At 42.2% G+C, this 19,999-nt stretch overlaps 1 long non-coding RNA gene across 2 annotated transcripts in view; it reads right to left on the bottom strand.

The window, feature by feature from the left end:
• The window catches only part of LOC133236620 (uncharacterized), a 145,230-nt gene that overhangs the window by 46,020 nt on the left and 79,211 nt on the right, over positions 1-19,999 (bottom strand). The window lies entirely within an intron of this gene.

Below are 19,999 nucleotides of genomic sequence, written 5' to 3'. Positions count from 1 at the left end.
GCAGCAGCGCCTTATTTTTGCCTTTATTCATCTTTTAAACTTTTTTATTTTGTATCGGGGTATATCTGATTAACCATGTTGTGATAGTTTTGGGCAAACAGCAAAGGGACTCAGCCCTACATACACATGTACTCATTTTCCCCCAACTCCCCTCCCATCCAGGCTGCCACATCAACCGAGCGGAGTTCCCTGTGCTGTACAGTAGACTCTTGCTGGTTATCCATTTCAAATATAACAGCGTATGCATGTCCATCCCAAACTCCCTAACTATCCCTTCGCCCCTCACTCCCTCCCCAACAACCTTAGTTCATTCTCTAAGTTTATGAGTCTGTTTCTGATCTATAAATGCACCTGTATTGTTTCTTTTTAGATTCCACATATAAGGGATGTCGTACAATATCTCTCCTTCTCTGTCTGACTTCCTTCACTTAGTGTGACGATCTCTAGGTGCATCCATGCTGCTGCAAATGGCATTGTTTCATCCTTTTCAATGCTTTTTGCCTAAATTTCAGACTGTGACTACAAGGGCATGCCACTTTCTGTCTATTTAAAAAATAATCAGAGGTGGCCTGGATGTAAAAATGCCAATGCATGAATAAGAAAACTTTATTTAAATCTCAGAGCAACAGTTGAGCTTTGAGAAGGAGCAGTTCAGGTGAGCAGGGCCTGTGGATCTGCAGAATCAAAGAAGGGGAGTTTTCAGATGAGACACTGGGGTGGATAGGAGGGGATAGGTTTCCATCTCTGAAGACAAAGGAAGGGAACTTATTTTCCTGCTGTTATTTGTGAAGAACTTCAGTGATAACCACTGGGCTTCTCTCTTGCATCAGAATGGAAATAGATAGAGAAGTAGGGGTTCCAAATATTTAGGCAAAGTACCCAAACCCTTTGATCCTGCAGCTTCAAATATGTCATGCATCACAGCCAAGTATGGTTATAGTTCCTTGCTAAAATCCAAACAGAAAGCTGAAATAATCAGAACTCTTTATTGCCTTGGAGTCAGGAAAAAAAAAAACATGGCAAGTAAACCAGTTGAAATCAGGCACACCTTCAAAAGAAAAGCAATTTCTGGAATGCTACAGGGTTAGGACTGATTTCAGCCAAATTTCTTAACTTCTTCAAGACACATGGCACATTCAGGCAGAAATAAACTTTGCTGAGATGAACCATTTACCACACATTGCTCATTTTGAACTCAAAAATCTTGCTTATGGAAGGTTCCATCTAGTCAGAATTATAACAGTAAGTTCTTTACCATGAGACCTAAGGAGATTTGTTGTGAATATTTGTGTGGATACTCAGACACATAAGTATGTGCCTTAAACTGCAAACCGTCTATCCAGGGTTCTGAGAGGATCCTCCAGCTCTTCAGAACTTGCTGGTGACATGTGACCACCAGGGTTCTGAAGGGGTGACATCAGCTGCCACACACATGGCAATGCTTCTGGCCTCAGGCCCTTTATCTTGCAAATAGAAATTTATTGGTCATAGATTACTATATCAGACCCCATGGACAATAGCCCGCCAAGCTCCTCTGTCCATGGAATTCTCCAGGGAAGAATACTGGAGTGGGTTGCCAATCCCTTCTCCAGGGGATCTCCCCGACCCAGGGATTGAACCAGGTCTCTTGCATTGCAAGCGGATTCTTTACCATATGAGCCACCAGGGAAGCCCTACCACATCATATGTAGTCCATTATATAGATGTAGATTTGTAGGTTTCACAGTGTTCACTTTAAGCTCTTTTTATACCTTATTGAATTCTCTCCATCAGAGTTTCTCAGTTTTGGCACTGTGACATTTAGGATGGGTAATTCTTTGTGATGGGGGAAGACTGTCCTGTGCCTTGTAAAATGTTTCGCAGCATTCTGAAGCCTCTACCAGCTAGATGTTCATGGCATCTACTCCTTCCAGTTATCACAAACAAAAGATGTCCCCAGATATTGCCAAATGTCCCTTGGGGGCCAGAATTTCCTCCATTTCAGAACTGCAGAGCTAGACCAATGCTGTCCTACAGGAAGATGATGTAAGACCTAAGTGTGAGCCTCAGAAGTAATCTTCACTTTTCTAACAGCTACAAGAAGAAACTAGCAAAAAAAATTGTAATATTTTTCACTTAACCCAATATCTGAGAGTCTGTTGGACTGCAGGGAGATCAAACCAGTTGATCCTAAAGGAAATCAGTCCTGAATAATCATTGGCAGGACTTAATGCTCTCGCTGAAGCTCCAATACATTGGACCTGATGCGAAGAACTGACTCATTGGAAAAGACCCTGATGCTGGGAAAGATTGAAGGCAGGGGGGAGAAGGGGACAATAGAGGACGAGATGATTGGATGGCATCACCAACTCAATGGATATGAATTTGAGCAAGCTCCGGGAGTTGGTGATGGACAGGGAAGCCTGGTGTGCTGCAGTCCTTGGGGTCATAAAGAGTCAGACACGACTGAGTGACTGAACTGAATATATCTAAAATATTATCATTTTAACAGGTAAGAATACAAAATATGAGGTACTTGCCATAGTATTTGTCCCCCATACTAAATTTTTGAAATCTGGTGTATAACTTACACTACAAGACATCTCCATTTGACTGAGCTTTCAAGGGCTTAGTACTTCCCTGGTGGCTCAGACGGTAAAGTGTCTGTCTACAATGCGGGAGACCTGGGTTTGATCCCTGGTTTGGGAAGATCCCCTGGAGAAGGAAATGGCACCCCACTCCAGGACTCTTGCCTGGAAAATCCCATGGACAGAGGAGCCTGGTAGGCTACAGTCCATGGGGTCGCAAAGAGTCGGACACAACTGAGCAACTTGACTTTCACTTTCAAGGGCTTGGTAGTTACCTGTGGCTATTGACGATCCTGCGGGACAGCCCAGGTCTAGATGGCTGTTAAGAACTTTGTGTTTGTCTCTCCAAAATTCATGTGTTGAAACCTACTCCCCAGTGGATGGTACTGGGAGGTGGGTTTGGGACCTAATTATGTTCGTAGCAGGTCATGAGGATGGAGGTCACCCCCAACCCCCATGCTGGGTTAGTGTCCTTACAGGAAGAAACTCCAGTTTGTTCCTCAGCTACGTGAGGATACAGCAGGAAGACCACTGTTTGCAAACCAGGAAGAGGGCCCCCACCAGACACCAGTTTTGCCAAAGTAACACTTAAATCTTAGATTTCAGGTGGCAGAACTGTGAGAAAGAAATGTTGTTTAAGCTGCTCAGTCTGTGGTCTTCTGGGATAGCAGCCTGAGCAGACAAAATCAGTGACTTTGCTTTTTTTCACTGTCTCCTGCAAAATGATGCCTGCTTTGCTTGTTGACAGCCTGATGCCATGGTTCTCTGTCTCTCTAGTTAGAATGTAAGTACTGGAAAGGCAGGGACCATAACTTATGCTCACAGTGGTAAATCTATTGCCTGGCACAGCGCTTGGCACAAAATCAGCACCAGTTGTTGAATGAATATGAGTGCATACCTGTACTCTCTCTGAGCTGTGTCTTCTTGCCATGGTGTTGGAAAAGGCAGATAGAACACAGACAGCTCTGCTTAGTCACCTCATGCCAATTTTGTGTGGGTGTATTTGTACCTGAAGAATTGCCCAATGAGAACTAAAGACATGAACTTCTTGATTTATCAAAAAACTTATATTCAGGGATGGGGGTGGGGGGTTGAGATGGGTAAAGGAGATCAGCCGTATCGGATGGAAACTAACTTCTTGGGGGTGAGCATGCTGTAGTGATATAGAAGTAGAAATATAATGCTGTACACATGACTGTTACACGTATTATAAACCAATGTTACCTCAATAAGTTTAAATATTATATTCACAATATGTTTACTGTTAAATACATGCATGAAACAGTCAACATCATTATTACTAATTTATCACAATGTAGGGTTAATTAGAATTCTCTACCACACATTCTGGAGGAATAGTAAATTGTAATTTTGTTGTTTTGTTTCACCATATTAGGTTTCTGGGGGTTTGTTTTTTGGCTACACAGCATATAGGATCTTAGTTCCCCAACCAGGGATCAAACCAGTACCCCTGCAGTGGAAGCACTTAATCTTAACCACTGGACTGTCAGGAAGTCATCATATTAGGTTTTTGGATGAATGCATCCTATTCTAATACTGGTTAATAGAACTGTGTGCAACAACAAGTATGAAAGAAAGCTCAGTGATGGCCATTCTTTCCTATAAAGACCCTTTTTTTCATTTGCAATTACCATTTAGAGAATTAAAACTGGTCTCAGAGTAACATTTGCATATGAGCTAGCATGGCTGGGTCTGTTTTTCCCTTGGTAAGAATGATCTCTTCTTTGTATTTTCCTTTGTGTTGCTTCATCCTTGAGTCTTCTTGCCTGACAACCGTCTCCAAAAATACTGATGAAGCAATGATTAAGAAACTCCCAAAGCAAATGATTTTCCTTTAATTCTTTCATTCTGAAGCAGAGAGTTTTAGAAATTTTCTATCACTGTCTCCTTTCCAAATCTGTAAGATCATCAGAAAAATCCTTTGGTGTGGGCAGCTTTTAAAAAAAAAACGAAAGGGACAGAGAATATATAAAAGGGAAATGACGAAAAAAGAGGATGACATTTCCAAACAGGAAATAAAAAGCAATATGGAAGTGTGTCAGGCAGTTGACTAGTAAATATGTTATTTTTCCTGAAAAAGAAGTCTTAAAGGATTCCACCCTCAGAGATTATAATTCATTGGCTCTGGTGTGGGTCCCGATCACTTCATGTTTTTAAGCCTCATGGGTGATTTTGATAATCAACAATAGTTAAAAATTAATGGTTTAATTTCCTATATGAATTAAAAGAGAGGGAATAGGATAGGAAGATATATCCTAAAATCCTTTATTTGTCTCTTGTGAGCCCATCTCTGGGCTAAGTGAAGTCTTGTCCAGTAGTGAGTCCTAGACATAAGTGAGGATTAATGAGAAATATTTTGAGCTAAAAGTGAAGACAACTAGGTTTAATTTTGTTTTTGACAGTCTGTCTTTAACCAAGTCATTTATTCTTGCAATCAGTTTTTCTACCTGCAAAATGGATTTTATAAGCAATTACTGTACATTTGTTGACAATGTGGTTTGAAATGTATTTAGGCTTCAGAAAGTACCTTAGTTAAAACTGTTATGATTATTCATTGGTATATAAAACAAAAGATCCGATTTACTTCTTAGTATCCACCCCCCCGACCCCGACAAAAAGTTTTCTTGCTACTTTTTCTTTTTTGGTCATGCTTTGTGGAATGAGGGAATCTTAGTTCCCCAACCAGGGATCAAACTTGTGCCTCCTGCAATGGAAGCTCAGAGCCTTAACCACTGGACAGCCAGGGAGGTCCTGTTGCCACTTCATTCACTGGTAGAAGATCCTTTTTATTGTTCCCATGAGAAATCATCCTAAGATTCAGTCTTAGAATGGAGATACAAGCACAGTAAGATCACAGATACATAAGAGATAGGCACAGATACATATGGTTTCTCTGATCTCAAGTAAAATCTTAACACAAAATTAGTTGCATAAAAGTATCTCTTTATTGTTTTATAGTATATTTTCAAATATATGGGTTTTTTACTTATTTGGATAATATTTCATATTAAATGCATAAAAATGCAAAGCATTCTTTGGTTAATATTTTCTAAATGATAGGGCTAATTTCAATGAGACATAAAAGAAAACTGTGGTTAATAACTAAGTATGAAAACATGGCTAGTTAGAATTAATTTGCATATGTAAACTTAATTAATGTTTATTTTATTCAAACTGAGGCATTTGCATAAAATTTGAAGGGCATTTCTTTTATGGCATGTTTTCATTTTGTTAAAGCTCTGATACTTTATAAATATCGTAATGGCTCCAAGCAGTTATTATTCTGAGATAACAGGGTGTTATAGCTCAAACTTTGTGGTGAATTTAATTTCGTGGATAGCCAGTATTATATACCCCATCAAGAGTGTTTAGAATCTATCTTCAGAGAAGATAGAAGCAGCACATACTTACCTATCAATGTAAAATCTCAGTGATCTAGAAAGATGGAAGGTGGTCTCACCCAGCAATGGGCTGCTTTGCCAAGAGGCTATTTCTCTGATTGGTTTATCGCTCATGGGAAGAGGCACACGTGTGGAAACCATCTCAGATGGAAGCCAGCACCATATGCCTCTTGTAAAATACCACCCTCGGAGGCAAAGGAGAAGAGCTCTTTCTTCCCATCTCCATCCCATTTCCTGCAGCTTCTGTGAAGTCACAGAATTTGGGGAAACAGTGGTGCTTCCTGGCCTCCCTCTCTCACCATCTGGGAACCAGAGTGGGAGGCCCGGGCTGCCACCACCACTTTCATCTGCCACATTCTGGGAAGTTCATCACCCATAGGATGATTCTAGCCACTGCAAGTCACCCTCATCCAGGGGAAAGAGAAAGACTAGGATGTGAGTCCTCCCGGAAACCTCCCCCTGGCCGCGCCTAAGGGCCACCACATCCTGAGCAGAAAGGCCTTCGTCTGACTCCCAAGGCCGCCAGTAACAGGGCCTGGCCCTGCCAGCTTCTCTCCCCGGCCAAACTGGCCTCAGGAATCCCTGAACAGACTCCTCCCCGCCCCTGTCTTTGTGGAGATTGTTGCTCTTCCTTGTTAGCCTTCCAGGGGGCAGCCCAAGTCCCAAACCTTAGACAAGTCTCTCCCAGTTCCTCCAGCTCACACTACAGCTCCTCCCTTTTAACCTTACAATTTTTTCTGTAACAAGTAATTTAGAATCTAATTACATGCTAGGATGTATAGTCCTTTGACTGCTTCATGGTTAATTTCAGTTCCCCCACTTAAATTGTAAGCTCCTTAGGATAACTTTTGTGACTAATGTCTCTTTGCTAAACTTTCACTTTCCTTTCTTCCGGGAACCATCAGAGTGCTAAGTCCATAATAGGTGTTCAATAATTCATAGCATCTTAGACTCGGGACTTTTAAATCCAGATAATAGATGGCAAATAAACTCTGCTGTATTAGAGAAATAACCGCTTCCATAATGCTGTGTTCCTTTCTTCCTTCCTTCCCTTGTTCCTGCCTCCAGTCTTTCTTCTTCCTCCCTCTTTCCCTCGCTTCCACATTTATGCTCAATTGAAATCTCTCCACCCTTATTAGTTTATTCATTCAACCAAGATTCTTGAGCCCCTTCTGGGAGGTAGATCTTGCTAGCTTCTGAAGATATAAGGGTGACTATGACCTGGCTCAGTCTTTAGGGAAAGACAAATCGGTGAACACGGTGCAATATGAAAAGAATTATGCTGGGGGAAGGTTTAAAATTGCTGAGAGAGCGCCTGCCGCTCCCTGAGGGTCACAGTTTTGCAGTCCTGGAAGGTCAAAGCAGATCATTACTAAGGTTAAAATAGCATTGATTCCATTGTGAAGATCTACTACAGATTCTTAGCAGGGAAATGGCTAAGGTAGACTTAAAATCATACAAAGGACTTTGAAAATTATGTACCAGTTGTGTCCTAACAGTCCACCACGAAGAATATTCTTTGGGACTTTGCAACACCTTTTCTAATTCACGTGCAATTTTGCACGGTGATTATGTCCTGGGGCTAACACAGAAAAACCTATTCTATCCTCTATATACATAAAATTTAGCACAGTATAATATTGATATTATAGATTAATACTAATATTATAGATTAATACTAATATTATAGAATCTAACCATATGAAAATGGATTTTTTTAGAAAACAGTAGAGCTCTAACTTTGCACATTGTGACCATGGCATCCTGCCCCTTCAACTGCTTCAGTGGTGCTCCCCGACCCTACCATTATCAATCCCTGTTCCCCACCCCCATTTAAGAAACACTGGACTAAGTAGTCATCTAGCCTTTCTCATAGCAGCCTAGGGCCAAAGTTTCAAGAAGGAGCAGAGAGAACATTTTGTTGTTGTTTAGTCGCCCAGTCGTGACTAACTCTCTGTGGCCCCACGGACTGCAGCACGCCGGCCTTCTCTGTGCTTCACCATCTCCCAGAGCCTGCTCAAACTCATGTCCATTGAGTTGGTGATGCTGTCCTACACCATCTTGTCTTCTGTCATCCCCTTCTCCTCCTGTCCTCAATCCCTCCCAGCATCAGAGTCTTTTCCAATGAGTCAGTTCTTTACATAAGGTGGCCAAAGTATTGGAGTTTCAGCATCAGTCCTTCCAATGAATATTCATGGTTGATTTCCTTTAGGATGGACTGGTTTGATCTCCTTGCAGTCCAAGGGACTCTCAAGAGTCTTCTCCAACACCACAGTTCAAAAGTATCAGTTCTTCGGTGCTCAGCCTTCTTTATGGTCCAATCTCAGATCCATACATGACTACAGGAAAAACAATAGCTTTGACTATACAAACCTTTGTCAAAAAGTGATGTCTCTGCTTTTTAATATGCTGTCTAGGTTGGTCATAGCTTTTCTTACAAGGAGCAAGTGTCTTTTAATTTCATGGCTGCAGTCACTGTCTGCAGTGATTTTGGAGCCCAAGAAAATAAAGTCTGACACTGTTTCCATTGTTTCCCCATCTATTTGCCATGAAGTAATGGGACCGGATGTCATGATCTTCGTTTTTTGAATTTTGAGTTTTAAGCCAGCATTTTCACTCTCCTTTTTCACCTTCATCAAGAGTCTCTTTATTTCCTCTTCACTTTCTGCCATAAGGATGGTGTCATCTGCATATCTGACATTATTGATATTTCTCCCAGCAATCTTGATTCCAGCTTGTGCTTTATCCAGTCCAGTATTTCGCATGATGTACTCTGCATATAAGTTAAATAAGCAGGGTGACAATATACAGCCTTGACATACTCCTTTCCCAATTTGGAACCAGTCCATTGTTCCATGTCCAGTTCTAACTGTTGCTTCTTGACCTGCACACAGGTTTCTCAGGAGGGAGGTAAGCTGGTCTGGTAGTCCCATCTTTTTAATAATTTTCCACAGTGTGTTGTGATCCACACAGTCAAAGGCTTTAACATAGTCTATGAAGCAGATGTTTCTCTGAATTTTTGCTTCTGGGAGTTTTGCTTTTTTGATGATCCAATGGATGTTGGCAATTTGATCTCTGGATCCTCTGCTTTTTCTAAATCCAATTTGTACATCTGGAAGTTCTAGGTTCACGTACTGTTGAAGCCTCACTTGGAGGATTCTGAGCATGGCCTTGCTAGCATGTGAAGTGAGCACAATTGTACGGTAGTTTGAATATTCTTTGGCATTGCCCTTCTTTGGGATTGGAATGAAAACTGACCTTTTCCAGTCCTATGGTCACTGCTGAGTGTTCCAAATTTGCTGGCATATTGAGTGCAGCCCTTTAACAGCTGATCTTTTAGAATTTGCTTTGTTCATAGTGACGTTTCTTAAGGCCCACTTGACTTCACATTCCAGGATGTCTGGCTCTACGTGAGTGATCACACCATCATGGTTATCTGGGTCATAAAGGTATTTTTTGTATAGTTCTTCTGTATATTCTTGCCACCTCTTCTTAATATCTTCTGCTTCTGTTAGGTCCATACTGTTTCTGTCCTTTATTGTGCCCATCTTTGCATGAAATGTTCCCTTGGCATCTCTAATTTTCTTGAAGAGATCTCTAGTCTTTCCCATTCTGTTGTTTTCCTCTACCTCTTTGCATTGTTCACTGAGGAAGGCTTTCTTATTTTGCCTTCCTATTCTGTGGAACTCGGCATTCAGATGGGTTTATCTTTCCTTTTCTCCTTTGCCTTTTGCTTCTCTTCTTTTCTCAGCTATTTGTAAGACCACCTCTGACAACCATTTTGCCTTTCTTTTTCTTGGGGATGGTTTTGATCACTGCCTCCTGTACAATGTCACAAACCTCCATCCATAATTCTTCAGGCACTCTGTCTATCAGATGTAATCCCTTGAATTTATTTGTCACTTCCACTGTATAATCGTAAGGGATTTGATTTAGGTCATACCTGAATGAGTATGGTTTTCCCAACTTTCTTCAATTTAAGTCTAAATTATACAATAAGTTCATGATATGAGCCATTGTCAGCTTCCCATCTTGTTTTTGCTGACTGTATAGAGCTTCTTCATCTTTGGCTGCAAAGAATATAATCAGTCTGATTTTGGTATTGACCATCTGGTGATACCCATGTGTAGAGTTGTCTCTTGTGTTGTTGAAAGAGGATATTTGCTATGACCAGTGTGTTCTCTTGGCAAAACTCTATTAGCCTTTGCCCTGCTTCATTTTGTACTCCAAGGCCAAACTTGCCTGTTACTCCAGGTATCTCTTGATTTCCTACTTCTGCATTCCAGTCCACGATCCAGTCCAGTCCTACAATGCAAAGGACATCTGTTTTTGGGTGTTAGTTCTAGAAGGTCTTGTAGGTCTTCATAGAACTGTTCAGCTTCAGCTTCTTTGGCGTTAGTGGTTGGGGCATAGCCTTGGATTACTGTGGTATTGAATTGATTGCCTTGGAAATGAACCGAGATCATTCTGTCATTTTTGAGATTGCACCCAAGTACTGCATTCCAGATCCTTTGTTGACTATGAGGACCACTCCATTTCTTCTAAGGGATTCTTGGCCACAGTAGTAGATACAATGGTCATCTGAATTAAATTTGCCCATTCCTGTCCATTTTAGTTCACTGATTCATAAAATGTCAGTGTTCAGTCTTGCCATCTCCTGTTTTACCACTTCCAATTTACCTTGATTTATGGACCTAACATTCTAGGTTCCTATGCTCTTTACAGCATCGGACTTTACTTTCACCACCAGACACATCCACAACTGGGTGTAGTTTCTGCTTTGGCTCAGCCTCTTCATTCCTTCTGGAGCTATTTCTCCGCTCTTCTACAGAAGCATATTGGGCACCTACTGACCTGGGGAGTTCATCTTTCAGTGTCATATCTTTTTGCCTTTTCATACTGTCCATGGGGTTACCAAAGCAAGAATGCTGAAGTGGTTTGCCATTCACTTCTCCAGTGGACCACGTTTTGTCAGAACTCTGCACTATGACCCATCTGTCTTGCGTGGCCCTGCACAGCATGGCTCATAGTTTCATTGAGTTAGACAAGGCTGCGATCCATGTGATCAGTTTGGTTAGTTTTCAGTGATTGTGGTTCTCATTCTGTCTTCCCTCTGATGGAGAAGGATAAAAGGCTTGTGGAAGCTTCCTGATGGGAAGGACCAGCTGTGAGGAAAACTGGGTCTTGCTCTGGTGTGCAAGGCCATGGTCAGTAAATCTGTAATCCAATTTTCTGCTAATGAGTGGGGCTGTGTTCCCTCCCTGTAGTTTGGCCAAACTATGGTAATGGTAATGGAGAAAGCACCTCCAGAAGGACTTATGCCAGCATGCCACACCTCCCAGGACGACCCACGCCTCCACCAGACTCCTGGATACTTACAGGCAAGTCTAGCTCAGTCTCTTGTGGGATCGCTCCTCATTTCTCTGTGTCCTAGAGCCCACAAGATTTTGTTTGTGCCCTCCATGAGTCTGTTTCCCCAGCCCTGTGGAAGTTCTGTAATCAAATCCCACTGGCCTCCAAAGTCAAATTCCCTGGGGGTTCTCAGCCCCTTTGCCAGATCCCCAGGTTGGAAAATCTGTTGTAGGCCCTAGAACTTTTCAACAGTTTGAGAACTTCTTTGGTATAATTGTTCTCCAGTTTGTGGGGCATCTGCTCAGCAGATCTATAGTGGGGCTGATGACGACCTCCTCCAAGAGGACTTTTACCACACACCATGCCTTCCAGGACTGCTGCTGTCTCGAGAACCCCCACGGCAGGCCACTGTTGACCCATGCCTCCATAGGAGATCCTCAACCAGTAACCAGCAGGTCTGGCTCAGTCTCTTGTGGGGGTCACGGCTCCTTTCCCTGGGTCTTGGTACATACAGGGTTTTGTTTGTGCCCTCTGAGTGTCTCTGGTGGTATGAGGTTTGATTTTAAATGCAACTGCGCCCCTCCTTCCGTTTTGCTACAGCTTCTCCTTTGCCTTTGGACAGGGGGCATCTTTTTTTTAGTGGGATCCAACATTCTCCTGGTGATGGATGTTCAACAGCAAGTTGTGATTTTGGTGCTCTTGTAGGAGATAAGTGCAGATCCTTCTACTCCACAATCTTACTTATACATGGGAGAAGATAAAGAGAGCTTTGCATGTCATAGCCACATTCTCCCATTTTTTTTTTTAAATGAGGGTAAGCAGTGTGACAAAAGATTTTTGCATCCTTTTCTTGACAGTAGTGGCAATCTGGTAAATGTTGTTTTGTCACCAACTTCTGCAAGTTCCAACACATTTTCTCCCTTCCTGGGTTGTCGTAAGGATTAGAGGCCATGTATGCAAACTATCTGCCTGTGTAGTAATGACCATTAAGAGTAAAATAAGTTTAGTATTGTTGAGGGCTTACTGCTGCTGCTGCTAAGTCACTACTATTACTATTAGATACTATGAGGTATTAGCAGAGATGGATGCTATTTTAAGCTATTTTTCATATTATCACTTTTAATTTTCACAGAAGCTCAGTGTCCTACCATGTCCTATTATGGCTGATTTATAAGTGAGAAACTGAGATTCTGAACATTAAAGAGGGTCATTCAGTCACTACGTGGCAAAACCGGTATTCAAAACTGAGCAGTCTCGGTGCTAGAGCCCAGCCCTCTGGCTTTTGCTACTATTGTCTGTAGGGCCAGAAGACCATTCACAATTGAAACTGTCTTAGAAAATTCAGGACACTTGGTCTTGGTAGTTTCCAGTGGGTGGGCTCAGCAGAGGCCTTCTCTGGTGGCTCAGCTAGTAAAGAATCCACCTGCCAATGTAGGAGATGCAAGAGACTCAAGTTTGAGCCCTGGGTCAGAAAGATCCCCTGGAGAAGGAAGGGCATGACCACCAACTCCAGTGTTCTTGCCTGGGAAATCCCATTGACAGAGGAGCCTGGCGGGCTACAGCCCATGGGGTCGCAAAGAGTCGAAGGTGACTGAGTGAGCACGTGTGCACAGGCTCAACAGAAGGGACAGTGGGTCCTGTGTGAACATGTCACAGGGGCAGAGTGGGGATGAAGAGGAGAGCCACTGGACTCATACATGTGTCATGAAATCCAGCCATCTTGCTCTCACTCACCCACAGCTACCACCTCACTACCTCACACACATTCTCCTGGGACCCATTTGAGCTCCCTGAGAAAGCTTTTACTCTTCCACCCCACTGGTCTGTTATCAAATGTCCCAATTTCACTTGCATGACTTTTAATTTTTTTAAATTGGAGGATCATTGCTTTACAATGTTGTGTTGGTTTCTGCCATACAACAGTGTGGATCAGCCATAAGTATATATATATATATATATCCCCTCCCTCATGAGCCTCTCTCTCACCCTCCCATCCCACACCTCTAGGTTGTCACAGATCACCAGGTTGAGCTCCTTGTGTTATACAGCAGCTTCCCACTGGCTATCTGTTTTACATATGGTAACGTATATGTACCAATGCTGCTCTCAGTTTGTCCCATCCTCTCCTTCCCTGGCTGTGTCCACATGTACGTTTTCCTTGTCTGTGTCTCCTTTCCTGCCTTTGCATGGCTTTTAGAAACCAGGGTTCCTTTCTCGTTTTCTAGTTTTGCCATCTTTACAGCCTTCACACAGCAGGGTGGGTCTTTTGCCTTTCCCCTCCACCTTTTCATTTTCAATTTCAACCAGTAACAGAGATAGATTCATTAGATGATAAAAGCTAGCAGCAGGTTATTCCCAAACACCATTGTTTAAAGTAAAAATCACACTATCCATAGGGGATTGATTCCAGGACCAGGCAGATTCCAAAATCTGAGGATGCTCAATCTCCTTATAGAAAACAGTGTAGTATTTGTGTATAAGTTACACATATCCTCCCTTACTGTGCATGGTAAGTCACTTCTGCTGCTGCTGCTAAGTTGCTTCAGTCGTGTCCAACTCTGTGCAACTCCATAGAGGGCAGCCCACCAGGCTCCCCCGTCCCTGGGATTCTCCAGGCAAGAGTACTGGAGTGGGGTGCCATTTCCTTCTCCAATGCATGAAAGTGAAAAGTGAAAGTGAAGTTGCTCAGTCATGTCTGACTCCTAGCAACCCCATGGACTGCAGCCTACCAGGCTCCTCCGTCCATGGGATTTTCCAGGCAAGAGTACTGGAGTGGGGTGCCATTGCCTTCTCCAGCTAAGTCACTTCAGTCGTGCCCAAATCTTTGCAACCCTATAGACTAGTAGCCCGAAGGCTCCTCTGTCCATGGGATTCTCCAGGCCTGACTACTGGAGTGGGTTGCCATGTCCTCCTCCAGGGGACCTTCCTGACCCAGGGATCAAACCCAAATCTCTTAGTCTCCTGCATTGGCTGGCAGGTTCTTTACCACTAGCACCACCTGGGTACATACCAAATACATGGTAGATGCTCTGTAAATACAATGTAAATAACTTTTAGCACACTGCAGATTCAAGTTTTGCTGTTTGGGGATCTTTCTGGAATTTTTTTATTTTGAACATTTTCTGTCCAAGGTTGGTTGAATGTTGGGATGGGGATGCAGAACCCAGGGATACGAGGGAGCAACTGTACTCTTTTGTTTTAGTAAAACCTCAGCTTCAGGGTACAACTGAGGAGTTGGTGGCCAGAACAGAGGAAAAGAAACTTGGGGGCTTCTGGGAGGTAGAGTGTAGGGTGAGCAGTTAGGTGAAGCTGAGGAGGCAGGTGGGGTGGAAGAGAAAGGAGTGTTCGGCTTCTCTCTCGCTCTTCTCCCTCCGCCCCTCACCTTTATCTGTTCTGATGTCATAGACTCTGCCCTTGCCCAGCAGGGTGAGATAAGGACAGCCAGCAACCAGAGGTTGGTGAGCCAGAGGGGCCTGGTGGCTGCTCCGGATCTGCTTTTGTGCAGGAGACAGATAAAAGCTGGCCCAGTGCATTGCGCTTGCCTGCCTTTTTTTTTTTTTTAAACCACAATTCAAATGTCCCATTTTAACTTATAGAAATTAAGTGCAGAATGACTGTAGAAAAATCAGGATACTTTAATCCAGACAGCACTTTTTCTGATCTCTTTTTGTTCTATCCAAATAATAGAATCTGTGGTCATCTCAGCTGCCAACTCGTCATTTGTGGTTTTATGCTAACTTCAGATTTGAGGGATAATCTTAGATTTAGATTGCCCTGGGTGCATGAATATAATGGACTCCAGTAACTCCTTTACTCCAGGCCAGAAACAGAAAGTAGAATACAATCTATCAAAATAAAAAAAGCAAGGCAAGACAAATTTTGAGAACCAGCATTTTAATTTTTCCAGCTGAATGTATTCACAGCCCAGTTTCTCTTTTTGTTTTTTCCCCTCCCTCCTCCCCTGCTTGCCTTTTTTTGCCAACCTGTAGAGAAATGAGTGGTCTCCAGGAGATTGAATATTATAACTGCTAACAGTAAACTCTGAAGGGGGAGTTGGCCCAGAATGTCATACAGCTGAAGAATAACTCCATGGGGGATTAGATAATATGAGGACAGAGGAATCCTGAAGGGGTCATGGGAATTGTGTTCAGGTAACCTTGAAATCATAGCAGTTTGCAAAGAGTTAACTGAAGTTGCTGACTGTCTTTCATGTGGAGAGAAAGGGAAAAGGTACCCAATGACTGCACAAGGTTCACTCATTCCTTGGCCAGCCGTTGGGCAGCATTTTGGGGGACAGGACACCTTGGGAGTGAAATTTTGGGGATTCCACATCTCGATTGTGCTAGGTGCCAAAACTAGAGCTTGCCTTCTTTTTAAGGAATCGTAGCCCCAGCCTCACCCCCTTCCCAAAGTGCCTTCTGGCCCTTGGTTTGCCAAATCAATGTGTAGAACCATGTCCTGTGAATGTGAAGATGGCGAGAGAAATCAACAGGGGATCTGAATTCTAAGCCGTAAGCCCAAAGGAAATGGTCTTCCCATAAATAAACACCAAGTTTGTCATCAGAAACAAATCAACCACAAGCCTACACTTTTCTTCTTGACTAATGGCAGGTGACCTTTAAAAAAAAAAAAAAAAGATAATAATAGAAGCAGAATAAGACAACATTAACAATCACAGAGACCACTTTAAGGGCACTTCCTCCCCTGGTTCCTGTATTTGTGTATTCCACAGCTGCCTTCCCAATGCTCAAAATGTAATTAAGAGGTGATAATGATATGTATCCCCCTTATCAAAGTCATTAACACATTATTATTGTTGTGAGTGGGCCAGCTATCGCGTGGTGGTGGAGATGCCGCTGTAGGAGAAGAGTCTTTATTGCTCTACCGGGGGTTTCTGCTGTGATGAAGAAATTACAATTTGGTGATGAATTAGCAGGTCACATTCTCTGTGAGTTTGAGTGTGTCTGATTTCCCCAAACCCTGTGGGTTTCTGAGAACCCCCAGAGCCGTTCTGACTCTCAGTTTAACCTAACTGCTTTCCTCCTTTCCAAGCTGTTTTCTGCAACGCAGGGATGGAACTCCCTTCTAGCCATCTATTGTACTGGAAGGGTTGGCTCAAAGCCCCCTATCCTTTGTACCTTCTTGGAATCTGGGCTCAGATACGGACTCTATACACATTCTAAGATCAGGTGGTCTCCCTGTTTGGTGAGCAAGTGCTACCATGTACAGATTGCGGCAGAGTTTTGTAATTATGTAACCTCTTAAACATCTTGGAAAAATGTGTATCTGCTTATGGAACTTTTTCTCATTTTAAAGATTTCTACAGACTGGAGAGGAGGAGGAGAAAACTGCACTCAAATTGGTTTCTAAAATCTCCTCCAGCTTTGTTGTATTAGAAAATGGTCTGATTCTTCTCAGATTTGTGTTTAAATGGTATGACCCTTGAGGGCAGCAGTGTATCTAATTTGTTGGTCATAAGCCTCCTCAGAACCACAGTTAGAGGAGCTTAAAAATGACTCCAAATTTATCCAATAAATGTATATATTTCAAGGGTCAAATATTGCTTAAGAGCTTTAAAAAATAAAGACAAAACCCATAGTTATACTCCTGCCCTACCCCCTTTAACACCAGTCCCTGCACATAGCTACTGTAAATTAATTTTAGCCATTTCTTCGTGTGTTTACTTACATATTTCTAAGTAACATGTGTGTCTCGCCAGATCATTATTTAGGGACTATTACAGTTGGGGAGGACTTAAGTCTCCTATCCCCCAACACTGCTTCCTCTTGTTCCCCTTTTTGGCAAAATCAATATTTAGGATTTATATTATTATAACTGTGTAAATAATGTTCTCTACTGAGCTAACACTACACTATAATTACCTTTCCTTTCTTGTACAACTTTTTGTTTTTCTTGGAGTTAATAATTGGCTTGTTTTTTTCCATCAGCCTGGCTCTGTATAGAACTCTCCCCAACTTTCAACAGTGTCCCCAAACGTTCCACGTGGTAATCTGTCAGTCGAAGCACCTCCTTTCTGGGACCCTTGACTTCTTTTTTCCAACCTGGACGCTTTTTCTTCTGGGCCACTAACCACCGTTCTCCTGGGACTCCCCTCTGCTCTCATCTTGTGGAGTCTCTTCACCTCCTTCCTGTGTTGGAGCCTCTCCTTGGTTCCTCCCTGGTTTTCCTCTTTCTTGCTTTTCTCCCTCATTTTGGTGGCACACCCTTCCTAAGACGGGTGCTTGTGAGGTAAATTTACTGAGAGCTTTCCTGCCTGAAAATATCTTTATCCTACCCTTGCATTTGTTTGGCAGTTTGGCTGAAATTTAAATTCTAGGTTAAAATAATTTAAATTCTAGGTTAAAATAATTCTCTCTGAATTTAAAGGCATCACACCATTATCATCCAGCTTCCAGTGTTTGGATTACCCAGTCTAATGCCATTCTGATTGCCCATGACTTTTATGTGGGCATTGGGTAGTTCTGAAATTCCTAAATGATATACTTTGGTTGGGTCTTATCGTGTTCAGCGTTGAGTCGTCCTTTTAACTGAAAGTTCCATATCCTTTTGGATCTTTAAAGATGCATATCCTTTGGGTCTATGAAATATTCTTATAGTGTTTCTTCAATAATTTATTGCTATCAGCCCTGTTTCTCTCTCTACTCCCCAGTCTCCCTGATTTCTCCTGTGGAACTCTTATTGGTCAGTTATTCACCCTTCTGGATTAATACCACATATTGTTATCTTTTCTCTCACAAATGCCTGCACTATCTTTTTGTTTTATATTCTGGATGATTTCACCTAGTTTGTCTCCCAAAACTTGCTATTGATATTTTTAAAATACCAAGACCCACATTTCTAATTTGTAGGGAATCTTTCATGTTCTAAGATTGCTCCATTTTTCCAGTACCTAAGCTTGGTGCTATTTAATAGATGCCATCTGTCTTTTGACCTCTCTGTGACTAGTCATCATACTTTATTTGAAGGGTTCTTCTAACCTCTGCATTGTCTTTCTTCCCTCTGGTTATCTTGTTTCCTGTTTGCTTGTTTCGTCTTTGTCTTTCCTATTGGAGGCTGCCCCTCAAATCTTGGGATGCTTGGCTGTGAGGGGTCACGTGTGAACTGAACGTTCTGTGTTATGTAAAGCTCACCAGCTGAGAGATTCACTATAGAATGATAGGCAGCAAGCCAACGGTTTTATTAGTTTACTCCTGAATTCTGCAGATCTTTTCCTTAAACCTTTTGATTTCTTGACAACAGGCTTTTCCAAAGCTCTTCCCCGGGATTATAAACTTGGCTGAGGCTTTCTGGGTGGTAGGTAGGAGAAGGCTAGAAGAGTTTGTTGATCAGGCTTTTGCTAACAGCCCTGTTTCTCTGTCTTCTGTGCCTTTGCCCTGACTCCCTGGTCCTGAGCCCATTTGATTGAGTTTTTTGAGAGAATAAGTCACCTGTCTCTGGAAGTAGGTGGTGATGATGGATGGACTGAAGGAGCTGGCTCTCTTATGTTGACTTTCACTCACCCTTGACCTCATGCCTGTACCTTCTGCAGGCCCCACACCTCCAGCTCTTGAGACTTTCTGGAATTCTGAGGGATGGCTGGCTTGTTGCTTATTGGGTTGCCTCTGTGGGCTCACAAAATCCTCAGCTTGACCTGTTATCACTTCTCCAGTAGATTTCATATAGCAGATATTTGTTGACATCCTTGTCCACTGATATCCTCTTTTTCCTGTGAGTTTTTACTTTTATATTCTTTTACTGACATGTGAGTGGGGTCCCAGGAGTATAAATATATATATATATATGTATGTATGCAGTATCTCACATTTAAGTAGATATGAATTGTGTATCTTGATTACTTCTGAGTTATATATATATTGATAAATGAAATTAGAATGGGAATTTATATATAATATTAACATAGCATTTATTTCAAGGTTGATAGGTGTCGACCCAATCTTCCCTTATAAATTAAACAAATAATATGTGAACGTGGGATGTGCTAAACAGGTTAGACCAAGGTTTGTTTTATTCAGTTTCATGTCAACCATTCTCCTAGGACTTAGCCCACCAACTTGTACAAATAAACTTAAAACAATAATACCAACAGTGAATTAACAGACATACAGTTTTCTCCTTTTCTTCAGTAAACATTGTAATTAATGATCACCTACTAAGTGCAATACACTTCTGTATGAGCTGGAAATATGATGATGAAGGAAACAGTCCTCAGCCTGCAGAGTATCACAGTCTAGTGAAAGAAACTGACAAGAAAACAGACAAACATCAGGCAGTGTATTTCATCTTAGTTTAGAAATAGGTACCCAGTAGATGGGGAAACAATGGAATCAGTGAGAGACTTTATTTTGGGGGGCTCCAAAATCACTGCAGATGGTGACTGCAGCCATGAAATTAAAAGACACTCCTTGGAAGAAAAGCTATGACAAACCTAGACAGCACACTAAAAAGCAGAGACATTACTTTGCCAACAAAGGTCCACCTAGTCAAATCTATGGTTTTTCCAGTAGTCATGTATGGATGTGAGAGTTGCACTATTAAGAAAGCTGAGTGCCGAAGAACTGATGCTTTTGAACTGTGGTATTGGAGAAGACTCTTGAGAATCCCCTGGACTGGAAGGAGATCCAACCATCAGTCCTAAAG

This window comes from Bos javanicus, chromosome 23 (genome assembly GCF_032452875.1).
Source record: "Bos javanicus breed banteng chromosome 23, ARS-OSU_banteng_1.0, whole genome shotgun sequence".
In the NCBI taxonomy this organism is placed as follows: Eukaryota; Metazoa; Chordata; class Mammalia; order Artiodactyla; family Bovidae; genus Bos; species Bos javanicus.
The sequence above is the reverse complement of the archived record's forward strand: the minus strand, read 5'-3'. Positions and strand labels throughout refer to the sequence as shown.